Genomic DNA, 26,912 nt, shown 5'->3' on the forward strand with positions numbered 1-26,912 from the left:
ATGGGCCTCATCCAGTCATCTCAAGGCCTTAAGATAAAATAGACTGAGGTCCCCTGAGGAAGAGGGAATTCACTTCCAGACCATCTTCATCAATGTTTCATCAATATATTTATGTGCTGTGATACTGGGTGCATATATACTTATAATTGTTATAGCTTCCTGATGAATTGAGCTTTTTATCATTATATATTGACCTTTTTTGTCTCTAGAGACAGTTTTGGGGTTTTTTTGTTTGTTTGGTTGGGTATTTTTTTGCGGTACGCGGGCCTCTCACTGTTGTGGCCCCTCCCGTCATGGAGCACAGGCTCCGGACGCGCAGGCTTAGCAGCCATGGCTCATGGGCCCAGCTGCTCCGCGGCATGTGGGATCTTCCCAGACCGGGGCATGAACCCGCGTTCCCTGCGTCGGCAGGCGGACTCTCAACCACTGCGCCACCAGGGAAGCCCTAGAGACAGTTTTTTTTTGTTTTTTTTTGTTTTTGCTGTACGCGGGCCTCTCGCTGTTGTGGCCTCTCCCATTGCGGAGCACAGGCTCCGGACGCTCAGGCTCGGCGGCCATGGCTCACGGGCCCAGCCGCTCCGCGGCATGTGGGATCTTCCCGGACCGGGGCACGAACCCGTGTCCCCCGCATCGGCAGGCGTACTCTCAACCACTGCGCCACCAGGGAAGCCCACAGTTTTTCATTTAACCTCTTTTGTTTGATATAAGTTCATCCACTCCTACTGTGTATTGGTTACCATTTGCATAAAGTATCTTTTTCCATCTCTTCCCTTTCAGCCTACACCTGAAAGGTGTATTTCAGCCTTTAGATTCAGTGTGGAATCTAAAGTGAGTCTCTTGTAGACAGCACATAGTTGGGTGCTATTTTTATCCATTCAGCCACAACTGTCTTTTGATTGGAGGGTTTAATCCATTTATATTTAATTATTGAGAGGTAAGGACTTACTAGAGTCATTTTGTTAATTGTTTTCTGTCTTGTAGTTTTTTGTCCCGTTTCTCCTTTCTTGCTCTCTTCCTTTGTGATTTCTTGATTTTTTTGATTTGATTTGATTTGATTGCTTTGATTTCTTTCTCTTTTTCTTTTGTGTTTCTTTTATAGGTATTTTCTTTGTGGCTACTGTGAGGCTTACATAAAACATCTAATAGTTATAACAGTATTTTAAGCTTATAAAAACTTAACTTCAAAAAAAAAAAGCTTCAATCACATATAAAAACTCTACACTTTTACTTCTCCCCCACCACAAACTTTTATATCACAATTTACATCTTTTATGTTGTGTATCTATTAACAAATTTTTAGAGTTATTCTTAATTCTTTTGTCTTTTTAATTGTTAGACTTGAATCGTGATTACATACCATCATTACAGTATTACAGTATAATGTATTTGTCTGTATATTTACCTTTACCATTGAGTTTCTTACTTTCATATGCTCTCGTGTTACTGCTTAGCATCCTTGTATTTCAACTTTAAGACCTCCCTTTGGCATTTCTTGTAAAGCAGGTCTAGAGGTGATAAACTCCCTCAGCTTCTGTTTGCCCAGGAGTCTATATCTCTCCTTAAGTTTTGAAGAATAGTTTTTCCAGGCATAGTATTTTTGTTTGGTAGGTTTTTTTTTTTTCCTTCAACATTTTATATATATCATTCCACTACCTCTGGCTTGCACAGTTTCTGCTAAGAAATCTACTCAAGGGAGTCTTATGGGGGCTCCCTTGTATGTGATAAGTTGCATTTCTCTTGCTACTTTCAAAATTCTGTCTTTTAATTTTGAAAATTTGACTACAGTGGGTCTCCATGTAGGTTCATCCCATCCTGGGTTCATTCTATTTAAGGTCTTTTGGGAATCTGTATGTCCATTTCCCACCCCAGATATAGGAAGTTTGGGGCCATTATTTCTTTAAATAAGGCTTCTCCCTTTTTTTCTCTCTCTTCTACTTTTGGGACTACCATGATGTGTATATTGATTTGCTTTAGGATATACCATAAGTCCTTTACTTTCTTCACTTTTTTCTTTTTGGTCCTCTGACTGGATAATTTCAAGTGACTTTCTTTGAGCACAGTGATTCTTCAGCTTTATCAAGTATGCCCTCTAGTAAATTTTGAAATTCATTTGTATTCTTCAGCTCCAGAATTTGTTTCCTTTTTATAGTTTCTGTCATTGTTGAACTTCTCGTTTTGTTCATGTGTTGTTTTCCTGATTTCATTTAGTGGTCTATCTGTGTTCTATCATAATTCTCTGAGCTACTTTAATATGATTATTTTGAATTCTTTGTCAGGCAATTTGTAGATCTCCATTTCTTTAGGATCAGTTACTGGAGCTTTACTTTGTTCATCCGATTATGTCGTGTGTCCTTGAATCTTTGTCTTCTTTGTAACTTTGCACTGGTGTCTATATTAGAAGAAATAGCCACCTCTCCCCGTCTTTGCGGACTGGCTTTGAAAGGGAAAGGCCTTCACCACTCGGTCTGGCTAGAGATTCTGGGAGCCTCTCTGACTTTTTCTATGGATGGGCCTTCTCTGGACTTGTGTGTATAGATTCCAAATTAGAGGACTTATCGGTTTCTAGTCCTGCCCTCCAGGAACGTGAAATCTCTTCTTTCTCTGGTGTCTGACTGCTGCACTGCTGCCGGCCAGGATATTGGAGGCATGGTCCATGCCTCTTCCTTCTTCCCTGTGGAGAAGCTTCAGGTTCCGCACCTTCTCTCAATCTCACAGAGCTGTGCCAGTCACACCAAATCCCCACCCCTTTTCCTTTGTCCTTAACTGCACCCAGGTGTCCCAACTCTCCTGGTTCCATCAGCACTCCATGTGAGGCAAGGAAAGCCCCTCGGGCAGTGCACTGAAAGAGCAGAACATTTGAGGCACACTACATTCCATCTTCCCCCACAAGGGAGAATTCGAGGGTCATGGCCATCTCGCTCAGCGCTGAGCTGTGCTGGCTTAGGGGAGGGCCGAGGTGCATAAAGTGAAATCGCTCTTCTTATGCATCGCATCGCAGCTTCTCTCAGTTCTGGGCTCCTCTGGAGTATTGAAACTAGATTCTGGTCCTCTGTCAAATTGGTGTTTCTGTAGGGAAATGAGGACTGGGACTTCCTATTCTGCTATGTTACTGATGTCACTCTCAGGCCTGCTGGCTGACCCTGATGATTGTGTACTTGCCAGCCTCCATAATTGTGTGGGTCAATTCCTTAAACGTCCTTAAACTCTCTCCCCACCTCCCTTCCTCCCTCTCTCCTTCCCTCTCACTCTCTATATGTGCACACACACATACACGCACACAAGCACAGACACACATGCACACGCACACACTATTGGTCTATTTTCTTGGAAAATCCTGATTAATTGACTAATACATATGGCAAAAGGACAAATATTACTTTATATTGCAAAAGGTGTGATTAAGTTAGAATTCTGAGCAAATTTATCCTGAATTATCTGGGTGGCCTCTAAATGCCATCACACAGGTACCCTTATAAGATCAAGACAGAGCAAGTTTTGAAAAACAAGAAGAGGAGGCATTGTGACCACAGAGGCAGTGATTGGAGTGATGCAGCCCCAAGCGAATAAACACCTGCAGCCACCAGAAGGCGGAAGAGGCAAGGAAGCGTTCTCCTCTAGAAACTTCAGAGGAGGAACAGTGCTACAGACAATTTGATTGCAGACTTCTGGCCTCCAGAGCTTTGAGAGAATAGATTTCTGTGGTTTTAAGCTGCCCAGTTTGTGACTGTTTGTTTCGGAAGCCCCAGGAAAGTAAGACACTCATGTTCCTTGCATGTTTAGCAAACAGTTTGGCCACATTTGTGATTCAGTGTAAGGTCTGACAGATCACCCCAGCCATCACAGATGTAAAAACCTCTGGCGTCTCTTGGTGACAGCTATCCCTAGGATTCCTGGCTGTACTGAGGTGTTGCTGTTGGAGAACAGAGAACTCAGGAAGTTCCTTGCCTTCAGCCAAGGGCCACAACAACCAGCAATCATGCTTCTTCTTTCGTGTGTGCTTTTGGTGTATGTGGTAGCGTTCCCACGTCTCCCCACAGATGGGACATGCTATCCAGTGGTAGAGAATGCTGTTGGCTCTTCAGGAAGTTCAGGAAAGGAGAGGCTAATACTTATAATGGAAAAGACTCATATATATGTACATATAAAAATATATATATATATATATCTGAATCACTTTGCTGTACACCTGAAACTAACACAACTTCCTAAATCAACTATATTTCAATAAAAACTTTAAAAAAAGAAAGAAAGGAGAGAGTACCACATGGACCTCCTTCCAGGAGCAGGTGACTTGAAGCAGCTGCAGGAAGATGGGCTGATCTCTTGCCCATCAGTGACCTGTGTTATTTCTGAAATGCAGGGCCTAAACAAGGTCAATCCACTGCAAAGAGATCAAGGAGAAAGAATTGTTGGGAACAAGAGAGGTTTTGTGCTCTGCGGGTTGAGTTAACTAACATGCTCTAGTGGCAGTATATTAACTCAGCGTAAAGAGGTTGATGGAGAGCCATGCGGACGACATGGCGATATAACAAAAACAATTCACAAAATTGTTCTGTAACTTCTTCTGGAAATTCTGGACCTCTGGCTTCTGCTTGAGTTCTGCCAGTGGAGCCCAAGCTCCTTCCCACTGGGCTCAGCAACAGCTTGCTTGGTTTTGTGTTCAAGAGAGAAGACTATTGACAAACTGTAAGCCAGACTATTTCAGTAACTGGTCTAATTTACAAATTCTTATCAATCTCTGCCCTCATCCCAGGCTAAATGATTCCTGCCTTTAAATTCCCCCCATGATGGGCTTCCCTGATGGCACAGTGATTAAGAGTCCGCCTGCCAATGCAGGAGACACAGGTTCGGGCCCTGGTCCGGGAGGATCCCACGTGTCGCAGAGCAACTAAGCCAGTGCGCCACAACTACTGAGCCTGCACTCTCAAAATAGAGAAAGCCCGCGCAGCAACGAAGACCCAACACAGCCAAAAATAAATTCCCCCCCGTGACTAACTCCTCACCAAAACAAAACAAAACTTTATAAAACCCAAGTGCTTGCTATTTACAATAGCCAAGACGTGGCTCTACCATCTAGATTAAGATACCAATGCCTGTTTGCCTTCTCCAGGGAAGGACAACAGTTATGCCCCAAGAGTTTACAGAAGAAACCCCTTCTACTTTTTACAAGTTTTAAATTCAGATCTTAAAAACCTTAAATTTCTCTAGGATTTCTCTTCTCCAGTATGTCTGTGGCATTTTGCTATGTTCTAAGGATTAAGATAAGGTCCAAAACAGATTAATTTACCTACTTATTTTTTTTCACAAAGAATATAAAGTTTCTAGAGGTAAAGTATTATCTTGGCAGAAACAAACCACATTACATAAGCCTACCCCAGGAAGGTTCATTATAAGCCCTTCAGAACTGCCCTGTCTTGATAGTAAAAGACAATTAAAGAAGATTTGGGGTCACACTGGCTATCGTAAAGTGAGTTCCTAACTTTTTTTTTTTTTTTTTTTTTTTGCAGTACGCGGGCCTCTCACTGTTGTGGCCTCTCCTGTTGCAGAGCACAGGCTCCGGACGCGCAGGCTCAGCGGCCATGGCTCACGGGCCCAGCCGCTCCACGGCATGTGGGATCTTCCCGGACCGGGGCACGAACCTGTGTCCCCTGCATCGGCAGGCGGACTCTCAACCACTGTGCCACCAGGGAAGCCCGAGTTCCTAACTTTTTTGTGATCACCACATTTCTCTGACTTAAATGAAGTCCTCAATGTCATAGTGCCCTGTTCTCGGGAGCAGTAGTGTATTTAACGGTGGCCCCCCAAAGTTGTAGTGTATTTAACGGTGGCCCCCCAAAGTGATGTCCACATCCCAGAACGTGTGATTGTGACCTTCCTTGGTAAAAAAAAGTCTTTACAGATATAATTTAGTTAAGAATCTTGAGATGAGATTATCCCAGATTATCTGGTTGAGACCTAAATCCAATGACAAGTGTCCTTATAAGAGACACAGAGTATTGACACACAGAGAGAAAAGAAGGTCATGTGAAGGGGGGCACAGATGGGAGTGATGCAGCCACAAGCAAAGGAATGTCTGCAGCCACCAGAAGCTGAAAGAGGCAAGGAAAGATTCTACTCTAGAGCCTTCTGAAGGAACACAGCCAACAACTTGACTTCAGACTTCTGGCCTCTAAAACTGCGGGAGAATAAATTTTTGTTGGTGCAAGTTACTAAGTTTGGAGTAATTTGTTATGGAAGCCATGGGCAACGGATACAGGAACCCAAACATGAGAAGGCATTTTGTAACCTAATGCTAGCCTTCCAACAACTTCCATAATGGCTCTCCATTCATTCAGTCACACACAAAGCCTTCCAAGTTTTACCCAGCATCCTGAGGACTTGAGGCAAAAACTTATGCCAGCCTTTTTCTTGATCCAGTAGCAAAGGCTTATTCACCATGCCTCAGAGCAGCAGCAACAGCAGCCCAAGAATCGGGAGACCCACCAACTTACCCCCAGGATCTCCTTTTACTGTAATGATCCCTCATGCCATACAATTCTTTCTGCTCATTGAAAATAGTCAATATTTCTCAGCAACCACACTCACCTCCCATGAGATTTTATGACTTTCTCCCTCACCCATTTATATCTGCAATTGTATTTTCTTGACCCCTAATACACTTGTCCTTTATCTAATAAGGAGAACCCTCTGATGCTTAACCTCTGCTCTGATGGTTCGGGAACCATCTATCCCTCAAGCAGAATTGTTGGAGACTGCCATAGAAAGTCCATATTTGACATTGTTTGTGGAATTGAAACAGTAAATGCACAGGCTCTATGTACTCTAAGAGATTTTAACTAATCCTTAGAAGAGACCCTCTACTTAAAAGACAGAAGTATCTACTTAAACTTGTCACATCACTAGAGCTTGCCGATTGGCTGTGGATAAAATATATGTTAATACATATACTGAAAACGTGTATGTCTTTGAGTTGGTTGGTATGATTTGGGGATGTTCTGGAAACAGTGAAGGTTCATGATATCTGCAGGAATTCAAATGTAAAATGGTCACTAGTAGATTAAGAAACTCCTAAAAGCCCTGATGTTTTCTATGGAAATGGCTACTAGAAAGATAGAAACATACTCAATAAAAGAACAACCTGAAGCACAAAAGAAAAGCTCTGTATGGACACCATACCGAGTAGGTAGCCCTTACTAAAGTCATGGTCCTTATAGCTTCTCAGAGCCAAATATCTGGACTAGCTCAAAGTGACCAACACACCAAATGTCAGAAAGTGGCTCTGAAATTGGAAAAAAAGATCTCAGGAAAGAAGTGACTGAAGGTGGTTAGAGAATGATCTCTAGTGCCCTCAGGGTAGGCTCTTGGTGCCAGAAGACCTCAAAAGGAACCCTGGGAGGTCTTTACATGAGGTTGGCTACTGTCCTTGGTCAGTGTTGGTAGGGAATTTACTAAAGCGACCAAGGACGTTTGTAGCACATGCCTCATCTTTTACCCAAAATGCTGGGAAACTGCAAAGATGGGACATGGACAAAAGCCCAGGATTTAGCATCCCTCAGAGCACTTCCAAATGGACTTGATAGAATTATTGCCTTCAAAGGGTTTTGGATACATTTGGGTCATATTTTGTTTATTTTTGAGTTGTCTGTTGGCGATAAGACTGTCAGCTTCAGGCAGCCTTTTCTCACCTCCTCCCAATCACTTCCTGGGATGACCTAAAACCTGAGACCTGGGCCTCTAGAAGGGACCTCAGAGGAAGGAGCTCCCAAACCTGATGAAAAGGCTCCTACCGGGTTCTGCCAACCACCACACTATGATCAGATTACAAAGAGTTGATCCTCAGATTCGCGTCACCCAGTTAGGAAGACAAAACGCTACCTTACACCAGTGAAAAGCCATCTGAACTGGAGATCTCAAACTAGATTCTTAAGAATCCTGCAGATGCCAACAACCTGAGGAACCTATGGCCTCAAGTTATGTGAAGTAGACCTTCCACCCTAGACATTAGAACTAGATCGCAAATGCCTAGAACACTGTCATTCATGTCTTCACATGTTTCATTATTTCTTTACCTAGTTATGTTTTCTCTCTCTGCTGCCTTAAGATTCTGGATAGTGAGTAGATATTTGTTGCCTCCTAACTATGGCACCCATTTAGGCCCCTATTCTTAATGCTGTTGTTTGCACCCTAGTCACTCCATGACTCAAACATATAATTCAACCAAACATTGGCTTTATAACCACTTTCCTTTGAATGTCACCCAGTTTCCTATAGTACCAATCCCTTGTAGTGAATCAGTTGATTTCTGGGTGGTAGAACTTAACTCCTGTGTGGTTTTATAGATGGCAAATATTATAACAAGCCAGATAGCCAAAAATCTAAGACCCTCTATCATGTCACCCAAAGAGTGGGAATTTTCTGTCTCCGTTAAAATGAAATATAGGGGGCTTCCCTGGTGGCGCAGTGGTTGAGAATCTGCCCGTCAATGCAGGGGACACGGGTTCGAGCCCTGGTCTGGGAAGATCCCACATGCCGCGGAGCAACTAAGCCCATGAGCCACAACTACTGAGCCTGCGCGTCTGGAGCCCGTGCTCTGAAACAAGAGAGGCCGCAATAGTGAGAGGCCCACGCACCGTGATGAAGAGTGGCCCCCGCTCGCTGCAACTAGAGAAAGCCCTCGCACAGAAACGAAGACCCAACACAGCCAAAAATAAATAAATAAATAAATAAATTTTTTTTAAAAATGAAATATAGGTATCTCTCATAGCAATTAACACTTCAACTAAACTCACAAGTCGAGTATGGTAAGAGACTTATTATGCAAGTGGAGAGATCTGTATCTCTCTTACAGATCCTACAAGGAAAAGCTAGTCTCCTTGACCATGGCTCTACCTTCTGATCTCTGCTGTATATCTCACTGAATGGTACTCAACTACACTGTTGTCTTGTCTCAAAGCTGTAGGACCTAATCAGACAACCTCATCGGGGTATTTTGGCCAACAGTGAGTCATTGGGTGCCCCCAAATGACTGATATTGGATTTGTTCTACCAAAAGAAAAAGCCTATTGGCTACTGCCCACAAATTGGACAGGTACTCACCATCTCAATAAACTAATGCCTACTCTCAGGAAATTCCCTGGTATTACTCTGGGTCCATTTGGCCTATTAATTTCCCCTCTAAGAAAAAGCAGCCTTTAGGCATCTTAATTCAAGAAAGAGAAAAATGTGAGCCTCGATTTAAAACCAGAAATCTTAACCTGTGAGGAACAGTTCTGGGGTGCTTTATTCTGTCCTCAGGCATACCTATTAAACACCTTAAAAAAGGTCCAAAAAGTGGTGCAAAAACCCCTACATACTCTGGTTCAGAGAATGACTGAGAACCAGACAGTGTCACTAAGGCCAAACATCTCCTTGCCTGAGAAATTCACAAGATTGGACTGGCAGTGTGTTAAAAAATAGCTATCCTGGTCATATTAATACCTTCTCAATTTTAGAGAAAGAATGTTGCATTTCCACCCTTATAGTCTTTTCAGTGATCTTTAAGTTTGCTTTAAGAGATCTGGAAAACAGTGGCATGAGAAAATTTGGTAAAAACAAGGCTCTTGGGACTTCCCTGGTGGCGCAGTGGTTAAGAATCTGCCTGCCAATGCAGGGGACACGGGTTCAATCCCTGGTCTGGGAAGATCCCATGAGGAGCAAGTAATCCTGCAAGCCACAACTACTGAGCCCATGCACCTCAACTACTGAAGCCAGTATGCCTAGAGCCCATGCTCTGCAACAAGAGAAGCCACTGCAGTGAGAACCCCACACACCGCAACCAAGAGTAGCCCCCGCTGGCCACAGCTAGAGAAAGCCCACACACAGCAATGAAGACCCAATGCAGCCAAAAAAAAAAAAAAAAAAAAAAAACGGCTCTTCATATTATTTTCTTGGCTTAAATTGGACACATTTGGTTCCTGGCTTAGAAGTAGACTATCAACTCAGTGTTTGTCACTGTTGCAATGGTCAAATATTGGTTCTAAAAAATCTTAAGTATTGCACACAGCTGCTCTTTTATCAAATGATCTTGCTGATAGAAGCAAGAAGGTCTAACATCAAGTGAAACTCCTCAAGTGACCTCCGTCATGACCCTTTACTTAACATCAGTGATCTGATGTAGACAGATCATCTAGACAAGGATGTGGTCTGTCCCATAGACGTGGTTGAAGTATGATCCAAAAATTGTGACTGAGAGATAGAAACATGAAGCAATTACATCTTGTCAACTAGATAAACTACACAGAAACTAAAAACGTAAAATACAGAAAGACTGTTTAACCTCAAACAGCTCAGGCAACAGTTTACATGGCAGAGATGTGTGTTTCTGAAAGATAAGCTCACAGATAAACTGTTCAAATCCAAACCATTTCAGCAACTCTCTAAGTTTACACATTCTGACCAACCCCAGTTTAGATCTCAATTTCTAATTTCTGCCATGTGACTAGCAATTCAAACACATGCTTGTGAAACCCAAGAGTTCAACACTCTAGTGGAGTCCATTGGATGGAATTCATTCAACAGTGGCTTCCTTGGCTGACAATTTCTAATAAACGTAGGCTTTTATTATTTTTTTTAATGACCACAAGTTTCTCTGATGGTCCCATATGGGGTCTTTGACAGCTCATTGGGTGATAGTCAGGAAAAAGTAAATAGGGCTTTTTATTTCCTTAAACTAGCTTTCCTCCATACTCTTTATGGCCAGTGATTCTGGGATGGGGAGTATAAGAATGGGAAAGTGGTTTTCTGAAATAGCATATTCCCTCACTTTCCCCAGTCTCTAACAAGATCCTGCTATGCAGCTCAAAACTGAGAAACACAAGTGCAGTAGCCCCTGTCAGTAATGGAGGCATAGTGCATCTCCTAGTAATGCTGGAGAAAAAGCGTTGAAACCACTGGATTATAAATCACCAATGCAAACCCACAAAAGTAGGAGATACGATAATATAAGTTAAAATAACTGATTTTTTTAAACTATGACTCCTTTTTTAAACTATGACTTCAAGAAGTCATAAACTATGACTCCAAATCACTGCTCCCATCTCTCTCTTTCATGTAATATCACCTGCCTCGTGGGTGGGTGAGAATTGTGTGTGTGTGTAGCAGGGGAAGGACACAGGGTAGAAACACCAGAGGTAGGAAGGTCACTGGAGGTGGGATGAGGCAACATTGTGCTGTGGGACCTGACGCTGCCACCATTATTCCCATTATTGGTGCTGCTGATGCTGGTCCCCACCCCAGTCCCGTGTCCAAGCTCAGTGTCCCTAAAGCACCCCTGCCCTTCAGGCACAGCCACTCCATGCTAAAAGCCTTGAAGAGCAGCTACCCCCAGAAATATAATCAGGCCCTTGGCAGAGCTGGTCTTTGACCAGACAGTAATAAAGGACGCAGAAGCAGACAGCTTCTAGGAAAGTGTTGGTTTGCAAACTGGCCCCGGTACTCAGAGGGCAAGGAGAAACCAAAGAAGGAGGCAAGGCACTCCAGATTGGTAGGTGGCAGATTTAATAAGCAAAGGAGCTTACTTTCAAGGCTTGTCTTGGGCTGTAAGGTGAGTAGATCTCAGCACCCACCTGACAGTATCTTAAAACTTTCTGTAGAGACTTTAACTGGGTTCAATTGTGTGCACAGTCCAGGTGGTCTCCACACCTTTTACTCTCTCAGCTGTGTCCCTGAAAACAGCTCCCACTGTGCGGACGGTGGGCAGAGTGTACATTCCATGGACAGGGGAGGGGGCAGAGGCCCCAGTTGGCCTGGGTCCATCTGGAGGGTCAACTGGTGGTCACATCACCTCAATTACCTCCTCCAACAGAAAGCTGCAAGGATTCTCAAATTCTTGGAATCTATGCATTAACTTGGACCTCTCAGAAGGAGAGGATGACCGAGCACAGGGAAACTCTCCTGGTATTCAGGAGGAAGACCACAAGTTTCAAACAGAAGACAGAAATCCAGGAGGCAGTCTACAGGAACACATACCCTGCAGGATTCAGGCTGCTGATTTTGGAGAACACAGTTCTGAACCCAGCTTATGAAGTCCACCTAATGTTATGGACCGTCATTCACTACAAGGTACAAAAAAAAACCCAACAAGGAAAATTACTGAACTCTCAGTGGTTTTGACCAATATGAACAGAAGCTTCAGAACAACGTTCTAGGCTCCAAAGGAGGCCTGACCCAGCCTGTTGCCATTTGGGTCCGAGAAACATCATCGTTACAGCATTGCGTTCGGGACAGAGTCACCTCATCCTCCAAGACAGGAGCATCTGCTTCAGGACAGGTAACCCAACAGCAGAATTCAGATAGTTGATCTGAATTGCAAGGGTCACTTTAGGTCAGTGCTGTCAAGACCAGCTTTTGGAGGCTTCCACCTCTCAAGCCATTGTCCCTCACAGGAAGCTTCTCATCCAGGTGACCAGTAGACACAGCTCATCTGCGGCCAGCTTCAGCTCGAGAAAGAAGTCTTTGGCCCAGCAGGTGACATGTCACCAAAACACCAGGGTTTGCTGCTGCTCTAGGCCAGCTCGTCTGCGCTATCAAGATGCACAGGCTGACCTGAGCATGAAGATGACCATTCTGACGTTCGCAGGCTCCCTCTCCAGCAACTACTTCCCCACAGACCAGAGGCACCTAGGGGGTTTTCTGCCCAGGTCTCCATGCCAAGCAGGCTTATGTTTTCAGCACTAGCAGGAGATTGGGGTCATCAGTGCCAAGGAGATTCTAGGGGTCAAAGCCAGAAATGAAATCCGGGCCCCAGCTGTGCTAGCCTCTGTGAAGGATGCTTCAGATTGCCCCACTTGCTCCCCTGCACAGTCAGGGTCTCCAGTCCTACGACCGGCAGTCAGGGGCCTCTACCCACTGCTCCGACATTATCTGCCCCCATGACCACCAGGCTACCACCATCCCAGGCACGGTGGCTTGTTTAGAATCAATCTCTTTCAGCCGTTCTTGGATTCCTCCCAAGTCACATTCTCCCAGATCTTTGTGCTGCTGGCTAGGACTCTGTGTTCTTATTGACCCAGGAATTTACCACTCAGCTGGGCTTTGCTCCCATCACTAGCCTGCAGCACAATGAGAGCCATTTTCCAAGGCATCTCCAACATCACTGCATGTTCTGGCTCCAGAGTATTGTGAGGCCAGCCTACCCTCCCCATTAATCAGCTCAAAAATTGAGCAAATAGGGCTTCCCTGCTGGTGCAGTGGTTGAGAGTCCACCGATGCAGGGGACACGGGTTCGTGCCCCGGTCCGGGAAGATCCCACATGCCGCGGAGCGGCTGGGCCCGTGAGCCATGGCCGCTGAGCCTGCGCGTCCGGAGCCTGTGCTCCGGGAGAGGCCACAACAGTGAGAGGCCCGCGAACTGCAAAAAAAAAAAAATTGAGCAAATAAACTGAGTCCTCCCAGAGACAGCCTCAGGATCTGCATGCCTCTAACACAGTGACACCACATGGCTGCGCCAGAACTGGCCCCAGAAGACCCAAGCCTCTCTTGATGCAGATTTCACTGTCACATCTATTTTGACCTATACTTCTGTCGTGCTCATTAGCTCATTTTTATATGTAGTAGCTTTAAGATTTTTTTGAGTCCTAGGAACTGTTTGCCTCAGATTTGATCCATGATTGTCTGAGGCTTCTAGGCATGTGCAAAAATTCTTCCTTGATCGCTAAAATCTCTTCCAGGACCCTTTTTAGAGGCTCCATTTAGAAGTTTTCAATAGATAAAATGATTGTGGTCAGTCTCAGAGAAAGAACTAACTATTTTTGTTGTTGGAATTCTATTTCTCCCCAGTGAAAAATTTTTTCCCCACCTTGGCTGCTTCCATAGAGAATTAGGGGAGAGAAGAAGCATGAACAGCTGTCCTGAAGGAGCTCCGGTTATCAACTCAGGGAGCTTCAAAATGCATGGCAGGAATAAACAGCCTCTGTCCTCAGCTTCATGGCCAGAGGCCAAAAAGCCACATGAGTGTTAAGAATCAGGCCTTTGTTTTTCATGGTCTTTTGGGCTAGTGTGAATGGAGAAATCCAGTTTCCTCAGTTCAGCCTTTTGTAAGCTATGGTCTCAGCCAGCCCCCAGGGGTCCCCCAATCTTCTTTCCCATCACACAGAGCATCTGGGGTTGTTCCCAGGGAGTGGCCTTGGTCTGGGAGAGAGGGCTTTATCTGCTGCATTGAGAGGCCATCATGGTCTGCCTGTGAAGGAAGATACGGTGTTATGTGTCACTCTTTTTGTACAATTCCAACTACCTCTGCAGACCCAAGCTCCCAGGGCCATGGTGTGGGACAGCCTCGCTCACAGGCAGCTCGCCAGGCTGCAAAACATTCTAGGCGGCTTCCCAGCTGGCACCAGACCTCAGCTGGCTGCCCTTGAACAGAGAGGAGGGCTGGCCCAGCAGGGGAAGCCCTTTTTTCCACCAAGGAAGGGATTTACCAAGCTGGGGGGACGGAGGAAGCAGCAGAAGAGAATGGAAGTTTCCCTCTCTTCCAGGCTTTTCCCCATTCACAATCTCTGAAGCATTCAGAGAGTGGTCCCCTCTGTTCTTGGATGCTGAAGAGCCAGTGGGTGGCTGGATGTTCCTCACAGAGCTCGTGGCCCTCTGCCCACTGCCTTCGGGAGGGTCTGGGGGCCCAGCCAACAACCAGAGTTAGCAACAGAGAGATGTTGGCTTGGAAAGGTCCAGTGGATTCTTTTTTTTTTTTTTTAATAAATGTATCTATTTTATTTATTTATTTTGGGCTGAGTTGGGTCTTCATTGCTGCGCGCGAGCTTTCTCCAGTTGTGGCGAGCAGGGGCTACTCTTCGTTGCGGTGTGCGGGCTTCTCATTGCGGTGTGCGGGCTTCTCATTGCGGTGGCTTCTCTTGTTGCAGAGCCCCGGCTCTAGGCACACTGGCTTCAGTAGTTGTGGTGTGCGGGCTCAGTAGTTGTGGCTTGTGGACTCTAGAGCGCAGGCTCAGTAGTTGTGATGCGCGGGCTTAATTGCTTCGTGACATGTGGGATCTTCCCAGACCAGGGCTTGAGCCCGTGTCCCCTGAGCTGGCAGGTGGATTCTTAACCACTGCACCACCAGGGAAGCCCACTCCAGTAGATTCTTGAAGACAAAGTACAAACTCACCCCGATCCTTGGAGCTAAGCTACTGGATTTGTCTTCTTATGCTAGCAACAGAGAATTACATATGAACTTTTCTGTTTGGTTTATTTAACAAACCTCTGTGACAGGCTTAAAAATTCCCCTCCAGAGGTATATTCACTTCCATATTCCCAGACTGCGTATTACCTTATGTGGCAAAAGATGTGATTAAACTAAAGATCTCAAGAGGAAGAGCTTATCCTGGATTATCCAAGTGGGCCCTAGATGCCACCACAGGTGTCCTTATGGAAAAGGGGCAGAGGAGAAAAAGAAGTAAAAGGTATCCAAATTGGAAGGGAAGAGGTAAAACTGGCACTATTTGCAGATAACAAGATACTGTATGTAGACAACCCTAAAGCCTCTACCCCAAATCTGTTAGAACTAATAAACGACTTCAGCAAGGTTACAGGATACAAGATTAATATACAGAAATCTGTTGCATTTCTGGGACTTCCCTGGTGGTCCAGTGGTTAGGACTCTGTGCTCTCACTGCCAAGGGCCTGGGTTCAATCCTGTTTGGGGAAGTAAGATCCCATGCGCCACGCAGTGCAGCCAAAAAAATTTTAATTTTAATTTTTAAAAAGTGTAAAAAAAAAAGGATTTGTATAGATGTTTCTCCAAAGGAGATATACAAATGGCCAATAAGCACATGAAAACATGCTCAAAGTTATTAGCCATAGGGAAACGCAAATCCAAAAACCACAATGAGATACCACTTCATACCCATAGGTTGGCTAGAATAAAAAGACAGACAATAACATGTGTTGGTGAGCATGCAGAGAATTTGGAACCCTCATACATTGCTGGTTGGAAAGTAAGATGGTGCAGCTTCTGTGGAACACAGTTTGGTAGTTCCTCATGTAGCTAAACCTAGAATCACCCAATGACCCAGTAATTCCAGTCCTAGGTATATACCCAAGTGAAATCAAAACATACGTCCACACAAAAACTTTTACATAAAGGTTCACGGTGGCATTATTCATAAAAATCAAAAAGTAGAAATAACTCCAAGCATCAACTCCAAGAGGTGAATGAATAAAATGTGATATCCATGGTATAGGATATTATTTGACAATAAAAAGGAACCAAGTACTGATACATGCTACAACATGGACAGACCTTGAAAACATTAGGCTAAGTGAAAGAAGCCAGTCACAAAAGAGTATGTATTGTACAGTTTCATCTGTGTCCAAAATAAGCAAATCTATCGAGACAGAGAGTAGATTGGTGGTTGCCTAGGGCTAGTGCAATTAGGGGGAGATGGGGAGTGACTGATACCAAGCACAGGGTTTCTTTTCAATGTGATAAAAATGTTCTCAAGTTGATTGTGGTGATATTTCTGAATGTCTGTGAATATACTAAAAGCCATTGAATTGTATACTCCAAATGAGTGAGGTTATATGGGACGTGAATTATATATCAAAACTTTTTTTTATTTCAGTTAAAAGGAAGATTAAATAGGTGAGGAAATGAAGGAAACATTGGTCATGAATTGACAACTGGTAAAAGTCGTTGGTATATAATGAACCCCACATTCCCCTTTGTCTCTGGTTTTATATACATTAGAAAAATCTCCATGATAAAAACCTAAATGAGTTTCTATTAATGAAAGGAAGAAGGAGAGAATATTATTGGAGAGTGTTAGCAAGATGTCACAATAACCGTACTTTTCAATACAAATAAGTTTTTCTTCTTCAAGTAATCACCTAGGCAAGCCATGTACTGATCACAGGACTGCTTCCCCTGGTCAGCTTTTTTGGAACTCCTCTGAGTTTTTTTCTAGGCTTATATCCATCTCCTTAATTTCTCCAAATGTGGGGAATCTATCTTTTAAGAGTGAATTTGATTTTTAAATATGTTTACTCCTTGAAAACATTTAAAGCAGTTATTCTACAGAATGAGATCAAGTAAGAAAGTACTACTATATGAAAGATTAAAATGTTTCATCTAAAACATACTCATAGATGAGTAATTTAACTCCTACTCTTCAATTTTCTCATCTATAAAATGGGAGCAATAAGACTCATCTCCTAGAGCTGAGGATTAAATGAAATAAAATAATATTTAGCCAAAATTACATTATGACATATCATTGATAAATTATTTAAATTACTAGTTCACATCTGGCTGTATTTGACCACAAGACTTTTTCCCTAATGAGTTTCAATATAAAGATAATCTTTCATGTCTAAAATCTAACTTCCCTGTTGTATTAGGAAACTCTGTATTTCTCATTCTGTAGGAAATTATGGAAAATAATTTTTTAAGCTATTGCACGGGTTGTCCATTAACCTTTATAAAGTACGGACTGTAACGAGTTGGAGGAAGTGAAGATAAATTCATATATTTAATGAAAACCAAATCTGCGTGAATCAACTGATAAAATTAGTATTTATTGCTTGGCTGGGTTGAAGCACAATCTAGAAAAAGTTTACTTCAATATGGTTGTAAGTAACATCTCAAGATGGGGCTCCTTTCCTTCCAGTTCCATGTGTTTTACTTTGTTCATCAGTCCACACACTCACATCTGAGTCTGTTGCTCTTATTCTATCACTTGGAACCTCATCCAGGCCATCCTTCCCTTGGGTCCTTCTGTTGCCCTGTTGTTACTTCTCCGGGCACGAGAAAGCCGTGGTGTGTGAATGTGCAGGCAAGCCAGGAGAGTTAGTGCGTGTGTGCTTTACCTACAAGGGGGCTGAAATTATAGGCTGTCTGGTTCATTACCTACTGAAGATTCAGGGGGTATATTCTAATTTAAGATGTCCCAATCATAAATCATGAAAAGAGATAACCAGATATCATGTTACTCCTGATGGAAGTACATATATATTTGAAAGAGTCAGACTAAATAATTTAACCTGAATCTGATTATGCCTATAGATACAGAACTATTAGTTTACAGAAAATAAAGGAAGCCAAAGAATTCTAAGAGCAGCAATCAGCAATCTCCAGACTGTGGGAAATTCTATAGGACAAATGACATGTTTCTCTCTTTTTTTTTTTTTAAGTTGGGGTGGTAGGACAGGAGAGCCATAGGTTAAAGAGACTTAAGAGACATATAGATGAAGCACAATGTGATTATATGAACTTGGATTAAATCCTGGTTTGAACAAAACTCTAAAATGACTGAGACAATCAAGAAAATTTAAGCACTGACTGAATAATCAATACAGAGAAATTACTAACTTTGAGTGTGATCATTGTATTTTTAAGATGAGTCCTTGGGACTTCCCTCGTGGCTCAGTGGTTAAGAATCCACCTGCCAATGCAAGGGACACGGGTTTGATCCCTGGTCCCGGAAGGTTCCACATGCTGTGAGGCAACTAAGCCCATGCGCCACAACTAACTGAGCCTGTGCTCTAGAGCCCACGTGCCACAACTACTGAGCCCGCATGCCACAACTACTGAAGCCCATGCGCCTAGACCCCGCAAGCCACAAGAGAAGCCACCGCAACCAGAAGCTGGTGCACCACAGCGAAGAGCAGCCCCCACTCACCACAACTACAGAAAGCCCGTGTGCAACAACGAAGACCCAAGGCAGTCAAAACTAAATAAATCTATTAAAACAATTACTAAAAAAATAAAAAAGATTTAAAAAAGAAGAGTCCTTATCTTTTAGAGGTATATATTGGATATTTAGGAGAAAACAGCATGTCTTTGATTTTAAAACAAACCTGTGGGATGAAGGAGGAAGGGGTGGAGAGAGGCATTTATGAAACAAGAGTGTCATGTATTAATAGTTACTGAAGCCAGGATGACAGGGGAACAGGTTTCCTTACATAACAGTAAAAGGAATAGACCGTTTTCAAATACCCATAATCTCTCTGCTAAATATGAACCATTAATCAGAGAACTCTGCACTAATTAGCCCATTTTGCTAGAAGAATACTTTTATTAAGCTTATCTAAGTAAGGTAAAACAGTTGAGCCAATAGTAATTACACTAGTCCTTGAGTAAGTCTTAAGAAAAAATAAACGGGGGTGGGGGAGAGTAGGAGTGGGAGTTTGGGATTACCAGATGCAAACTGGTATATATAGAATGGATGAACAACGAGGTTCTACTGTAGAGCACAGGGAACTATATTCAATATCCTGTGATAAACCATGATGGAAAAGAATATGAACAAGAATGTATGTATGTGTACAACTGAGTCACTTTGCTGTACAGCAGTAGTTAACACAACATTGTAATTCCACTATACTTCAAAAAAATAAATTTAAAAAAAACCAAGAGTGTAAAAGTTTTACCATATGATCACTTTCTCACAGATCTGAGGGAGGTAAGGTGAGAGGGTGTGTGGTCCCCACTGCCCACTGACCAGAAACTCCCTTGAGTTTTGCCTGTTGTGGAGTCACCTGACTTTGAAAAATTCAAGACCCAAGATTTTAAAAAGATTCTTTGGGGGCTTCCCTGGTGGCGCAGTGGTTGAGAGTCCGCCTGCCGATGCAGGGGACACGGGTTCGTGCCCCGGTCTGGGAGGATCCCACATGCCGCGGAGCGGCTTGGCCCATGAGCCATGGCCATTGAGCCTGCGTGTCCGGAGCCTGTGCTCCGCAACGGGAGAGGCCACAACAGTGAGAGGCCCACATACCGCAAAAAAAAAAAAAAAAAAAAAAAAAAAAGATTCTTTGGAGACTGAGTTCCTAAAAGATTTAGGTGAATTTTTGGAAGGAATATTGGCAGGTGACAAGAGGACATTTGCATAGCAGAACTGCAAACAATGGGAGCTGGACAAGAAACTATGGATAGAAAGCAAAAGACTGATTTAGTGCACGTACATGTTGGGGGTGTCTATGTATGAAGGAAGCTGCCTAAACCAAAGAAGATACAGATGAAACACTGGGGAAAGCACTTACAGCCTCAAAAATAGGCGTTAATATCCTTAATAATATAAAAAGTTTCACAAATCAGGAAGGAAAGGGTGACTGTGGTGGACTCAGTGGACTAGCACTTAGAATTCCCTCCAACCTCCTTCTGAGGGCCTTCCTGTAACTACCGGACCTGAAAGGGAAAAGTCATTCTACAAATCAACTAGTGTTATGTAACAAACCACCCCAATACTTAGGGGCTTAAAGTAGCAACCATCTATCATAATTATAAAAATCTTTTTTTTAATTAATTTATTTATTTTGGGCTGCGTTGGGTCTTGGTTGCTGCACACAGGTTTTCTCTAGTTGCGGTGAGCGAGGGCTACTCTTCATTGTGGTGCACGGACTTCTCATTGAGCTGGCTTCTCTTGTTGCGAAGCACGGGCTCTAGGCGTGTGGACTTCAGTAGTTGTGGCACGTGGGCTCAGTAGTTGTGGCACGTGGGCTTAGTTGCTCCATGGCATGTGGGATCTTCCCAGACCAGGGATCAAACCCATGTCCCCTGCATTGGCAGGCAGATTCTTAACCATTGTGCCACCAGGGAAGTCCCTAAAAATCTTTTTTTCTGATTGTAAAAATATTTTAGACTGGCATCATATATTTGGTCAAGTGTTAAATATCTCTGACTGTATGCATCTCAAAGCTCTAAACTTGCTTCTCAGGACCAACCACCTGCTGTCTTCAAAAAATAAATTGCTACAAAACAACAAAATTGCAGCTGGAAACATAGCTTAAGAGATTTAAGCAATTGCAATGAATGTACCATATTTGGATCTTATGGCAAATAAAATATTTTTAAATGAGACAGTTGTGGAAATTTAAATGCTGGCTCGATATTTGGTTAGCAACTGTTCATCATTTTAATGTTAGATAAGGTTTTTGTGGTTATACTTTAACAAGGGTTATCTTTTCCACATTAAAACACACACAACTCCCACTAAGACACTCAACAGATATTTCACCATGAGTATGCAGGGACAAAGTGGTGATGTACTTGAAAAAGAAGAAATGATAAAAACTTTTCCCAGGAAGGAAACTATATATTTAGCTGGAATTTATGCCAAGTAAGTTGGATGATCAAAAAGATGATAGAATGTCCTTGAATAAGGATCAGTGAGAACTAAGTCCTAAGACTGACAAAAGTCCCAGAGAACTGGGTGGGGTAGCATTTTTTGAGCACCTACTATGTGCTTTACCTTTGCTTCTGCCTTCAATTTCAGGTCCTGATGCCTGAGCTTTTGAGCTTTTTAAAAACTCTATTTTCTGGTAGATGTCTGATTTTCTGGTATGCCTTAACTTTATCTTGCATGCAAATTAGTTTTGTGGAGCTGGCTCTGATTTAGGGAAATCAGAGTGTAGATCTAGCATGAAGTATTGCCTGTAAAGCTAAATACACGTGGTACAGTTCTTTCTTGTCTGAATCTAATGTTTGAGGCATCCAAAGACTGGTAAACTGGGACACAACTAGGAGAGTTAGTGGGGAAACTGCCTAACCAGGGAGGTGGACGTTAACGTCAACAGCTAACATTTACCCAGTGCTTACTAGCTGTGCCTCTTTAGATATGTTTGTGCAGATTTGTGTTTAGTCTTCCTAACACTTCCATGAGCTGGTACTATTATAACCCCTATTTTACAGAGGAGGAAACAGGCTTCAAATGCAATGGGACTGTAAAGATACCAGGGAAACTGAATGCAACAGGTCTGTGTGCTGAAGCCCACCATCATTCATCCTTGCTGGGTTCAAGATGAGTCAATGCAGGCAAGGTCAAAACCCTGTGACCAGGACTCATCAGAAAGACTGAAAGGGCACCATCGAGTGACCCTCTTGGTGTTTGAAAGCATTTGATTGTTGTTTTTTTTAAATCACTTGGTATTTAAGACACACGAAACAGACAACACAACACTGATGAACCACCACACAGCTTAAGAGCTTTCAATTTTTCTTCACTTATTTTAAATAAACACATGCACATTGATTAAAAATCAAAATGAACAGAAGGATATATATACAGTGAAATGTCAGCCTCCATATCCTCCAGCTACCCAGTTCTCCCCAGAAGCAAGCGCTGTTACCAGTTTCTTATGTGCACTGCCAGAGATAGTCTGTTTAAATAAATATTTTTTATACAAAATGGTGGTATACTATGGTAGGCAGAATAATGCCTCCTCCCCAAGAGGTCCACTTCCTAATGCCCAGAACCTGGGAATAGGTTACTTTACATGACAAAAGGGATTTTGCAGATGTCATTAATATGAGGAATTATTCAGGTGGGCCCAATGTCATCATATTAATCCTTAAAGCTGACAGCTTTCCAGGCTGTGGTCAGAAGAAAAGGTAACTATGGAAGGATGGTCAGAGATGCCATGTTACTGGCTTTGAAGATGTAGGAAACCAAGGAATGCAGGCAGCCCCTAGAAGCTGGAAAAAGAAAAAAGAAAAAGAAAAAATGAAGAATTTGCCCCTAGTCATCAGCTGGGAAGATTGACTCTCATCACAGGAGAAGAGAATGGAAGTGGACACCACACCCAGAGAAACACTGTCACCAACTATCACACCTCCCATCTCGTCTCCTAAGGGCCCCTTCATCTTTCCTAAAAACCATTTACTCTGCCCTAAGAGGCCTATATCCATCTCCCCTTTCCTTATAAGATGGTATTTAATTCTGAATTCTTACTCATTTTTCCCTAAGTATCTCCCGTGTATACATGAGGTAGACATGTTAATAAACTTCTGTTTGTTCTTCTCCTATGGATCTTTTATTACAAGGGTATCAGAAGAGTGGAAGGGAAATTATTTTTCCTCCCTGACAGACTCATGCCTGAACAAAGCTTTTCTAATACAGGTATTTTCTGGGAATTCCCTGGTGGTCTAGTGGTTAGGACTCCGTGCTTTCACTGCAGTGGGCCCGGGTTCAATCCCTGGTCAGGGAACTAAAATCCCCGCATGCTGTGCAGTTCAGCAAAAAAAAAAAAAAAAAAAAAAAAAAAAAAATGTTTAACAGAAGTATTTTCTCCATAAGACACATCAAAGCCTCTTGTACTTAGGGGACACTAGACAGCACTTCAGCTCTGTGCTTGGGCCATTTCAAAGAGCAAAATCAACAACAAAAAGGCAAAAAATATGGCACTAACTAAACCACAATAAGGACACTTATTTAAAGGACGGGAGAAGAAACAAGAAGGCACAATGTTTTTTGACCTCATCTGGGAACCTGAATGTTGGCCGACTCATATTTTGACCACTCTGCGCATGTCTGCAGATGACTGTGACAGCACCTTGAGGATGGATTGGACAAATTCACCAATAGGAATCCACGAATAGTAAGGAACAAGGCAATTCTTGATCAAGATGAATTTTTTTTTTAAGGCTTTCTTCTTTTTTTTTTTTTCCTTAATTGAGGTGTAGTTGATTTACAATGTTGTGTTAGCTTCAGGTGTATAGCAAAGTGATTCAGTTATACATACATATACATTTATATTTTTCAGATTCTTTTCCCTTATAGGTTACAAAATACAAAATTAGTTTACAAATATAGGCTACAAATTACAAACTATTGAGTATAGTTCCCTGCGCTATACAGCAAGTCCTTGTTGGTTATCTGTTTTACATATAGTAGTGCGTATGTTAATCCCAAACTCCTAATTTATCCCTCCCCCTTTCCCCTTTGGTAACCATAAATTTGTTGTCTATGAAGATGACTTTTTAAAGATGACCTCTTCAAATTTTTTAGAGTTATCATTGATGAGAAACTTTATTTGCTCAAGTAGGTAGTAATAAACAGGAGACTTTTTCCCCATTTCCAAAAGTTGTCTGTTCTCACCATTAACCAGATTTCCCAACATTCGATCTCTTTAACTCATAGCTCAAGGGAACAATGTATCCTTTAAATCGAGTGGCTTTTGTTTTTATTCAGAGATTAATGTTTTCTTATGGTATTGCAAATGGATTTTAAATTCCATCAGATTTTTCCATTTCAAATCAGCTCCCGCCAAACGAAAGAGAATGTGAGCCATAAATGCAAGCACATGTAACTTTAAATTTTGTAGTAGCCAATTAAAATTTTTTTTAAATGGATGAAATTAGTGTTAACATTTTATTTAACACAACACAATCAAAACATCATCACTGCAACATGTAATGAGTATGAAAACTGGTGAGATAATTTATAATTTTGTGTACTAAGTCTTTGAAATTTTAACATTTATGGCTCCTCTCAATTTAGACTAGTCCGATTTCAAGTGTTTGATAACCACGTGTCACCAACCGTGACTACCATACTAGACAGCGTAGTTTTATTTCAAACTAATGATGCAGTCTTTCCTCAAGCATGTGCAGATATCACACTACTAACTGAATAATTCTTCAGGATTCAATTTATAAGATTGACTAGGGATTGCTAGTATACAATTTTAAACTCGTTTTCAAAAGTTGAATTTTTGCTTTAAATGCACACACTTTAAAAATATACATACAGGGACTTCCCTGGTGGCCCAGTGGTTAAGACTCCATGCTCCAATGCAGGGGGCATGGGTTAGATCCCTGGTCAGGGAACTAGATCCTGCATGCCTCAACTAAAAAGATCCCCCATACCGCAACAAAGATCTTGCACGCCGCAACAAAGATCTTGCAGGCCGCAACGAAGATCCCGTGTGCTGCAACGAAAACCCGGCACAGCCAAATAAATAAATTTTTTAATTAAAAAAAATAATATATACATACACACAAACACAAACACACACTGTAAACCAAAATCTCAGAAACAAAGACCTGATTGAAATAAAGAGGCATTAATTTGGGGTTTGTTAGGACTGCAGCCAGGAGACACAGATTCAAGAAGTACTTGAACTGTAGGCCACCAGACTACAAAATAGAAGCTTATAAAGGCAAAAAAAACAAGGCCCCAGTTACATAAGTCTGACTGGACTTGAAGGATTCTGATTGGAGCTGGAAAAAAAAAATAAAGGTGTTTGTTAAACAAGGATTGGTTGGGGTCTGATACAGTTACAAAGTTGCAAGGGGCAACCTTGAGAACACAAGGTTGCAGATAGCAGATGTATCCTTGAGTTTGGTACAGTTCAGAAAGTTTCAGTTCTCAGTGGTGCAGGGATGTATCTGAGTCCTGATTCTCAATGGCTGCCCAACCCCATTCTGTGTGCCTGAACTATGATTACTGTGACTTCAATCTGTCATCAACACACACACGTATAAAATATATTTTCATATGGTCCATGCAGTATTCTTTAAGTTCAGATGTTCAAATGTTTTAAAAAAAAAAAAAAAAAGGCGAGTGTCGACCTAATCTTTACCTAATGACTGACTTCAGATTATTCTGGGAATAACTGTCCGTCTGGGGAGTCAGATGACTTTCCAGCTCATAGTAGCCAGCCAAGACCGTCCCATGACACCTGCCTCCTATTCATACCCTTTGTAGTCTTCTCCCACATTAGACCAGAATTGGCCTGTGTGACCAACAGACATAGCAAAGTAATGGTATGTAACTTACGAAACTAAGTCATAAAAGACAATTTGGCTTCTGTCTTTCTCACTGATTCCTGGATCACTTGCTCTGGAAGAAGCCAGCAGCCACATCTTGAGGATGCCCAAGCAGCCTATGGAAAGGTCCACCTGGCTAAGAACTGAAGCCTCTAACCAAAGGCCATATGAGTCAATCATCTTGGAAGGGATCCTCCAGCTTCAGTCAAGCCTTTAAGGCGGCAGCCCCAGCTGACACCTTGACTGTAAACTCACGAGCCTTGAACCAAAACTACCCAGCTAAGCCACTCCCAAATTCCTGATCTACAGAAACTGTGGGAAAACAAATGTTTCTTGATTTAAACCACTAAGTTTGAGTAATCTGCTATGCAGCAATAAGTTACTAATACACAGTTTTAATTTTAAAATTAAAATTGCTAATGGGAATCTATCTGTAAAATTCTATTTAGATATAAATTACTTAAGGTATTGAAGACTTTTACAGCTTCAGAAATTTGATCTTTCAAAAAATATATTTTAAGTCAGCAATTTCTTAGTACTTTAAAACAAATTTTTAAAATTAAGTTAAAAACAGTAAAATAAATTAAGTATAGATGAGCAAAAGAGAATATTGAAATGTTTTAATTAGTTAAAATTCTGAAAATTTGACCATATTTATATTTATTTATAGTTTTTAAAAACTGATTTCTAAAGCCATAAAGTCTATAATGCCTTTATTGTATCAGTTTTACTGTGTTCAATTAATACCTTTAGAAATAAATATTTCTATGAACTAAAAGTTCAGTATAAAATCCCATCAAAAATCAGACTTGCTAAATGTGAAGTTCAAAAGCCAATGAGATACTACAACACAAATAAACCTTGAAACATAATGTTAAGTGAAAGAAGTCGGTCACAGAAGAGTACGTATCTTATGATTCCATTCATATGAAATGTTCTGAATAGGCACGTCTACAGACAGAAATTAGGTTAGCGGTTGCCTAGGGCTCGGGGGGCATGGATGTAACTACAAATGGGTATGGGGTATCTGGGGGGTCATGAAACGGTTCTAAAATTGTGGTGATGGTTGCACAGTTCTGTGAACATATGAAAATCCAGTGTGCTTTAAATGGGTGCATTATTCAGTATGTGAATTATCTCTTAATAAAGCTAGTTTGTTTTTTTTTTTAAGGGAAGGTTCAAAGAACAAGAGTTGCTAAATAGCAGAGGATAAATATATCTTTTGACAGCAGCACAAAGATTCTTTCCCAAGGAATATAATGTCTCTGGAAAATGATTGCTAAACAATCTTCTCTTCTATAGGCCACTGATAACTGGATGTACCCACCACCAGCTGACACAGAGAGGAGCAGAGAGCAGTGAGACGGCTGTGAAAGAACATCAGTGTGACTACCTAGGTG

Source organism: Hyperoodon ampullatus, assembly GCF_949752795.1.
Source record: "Hyperoodon ampullatus genome assembly, chromosome: 5".
Classification (NCBI taxonomy): Eukaryota; Metazoa; Chordata; class Mammalia; order Artiodactyla; family Ziphiidae; genus Hyperoodon; species Hyperoodon ampullatus.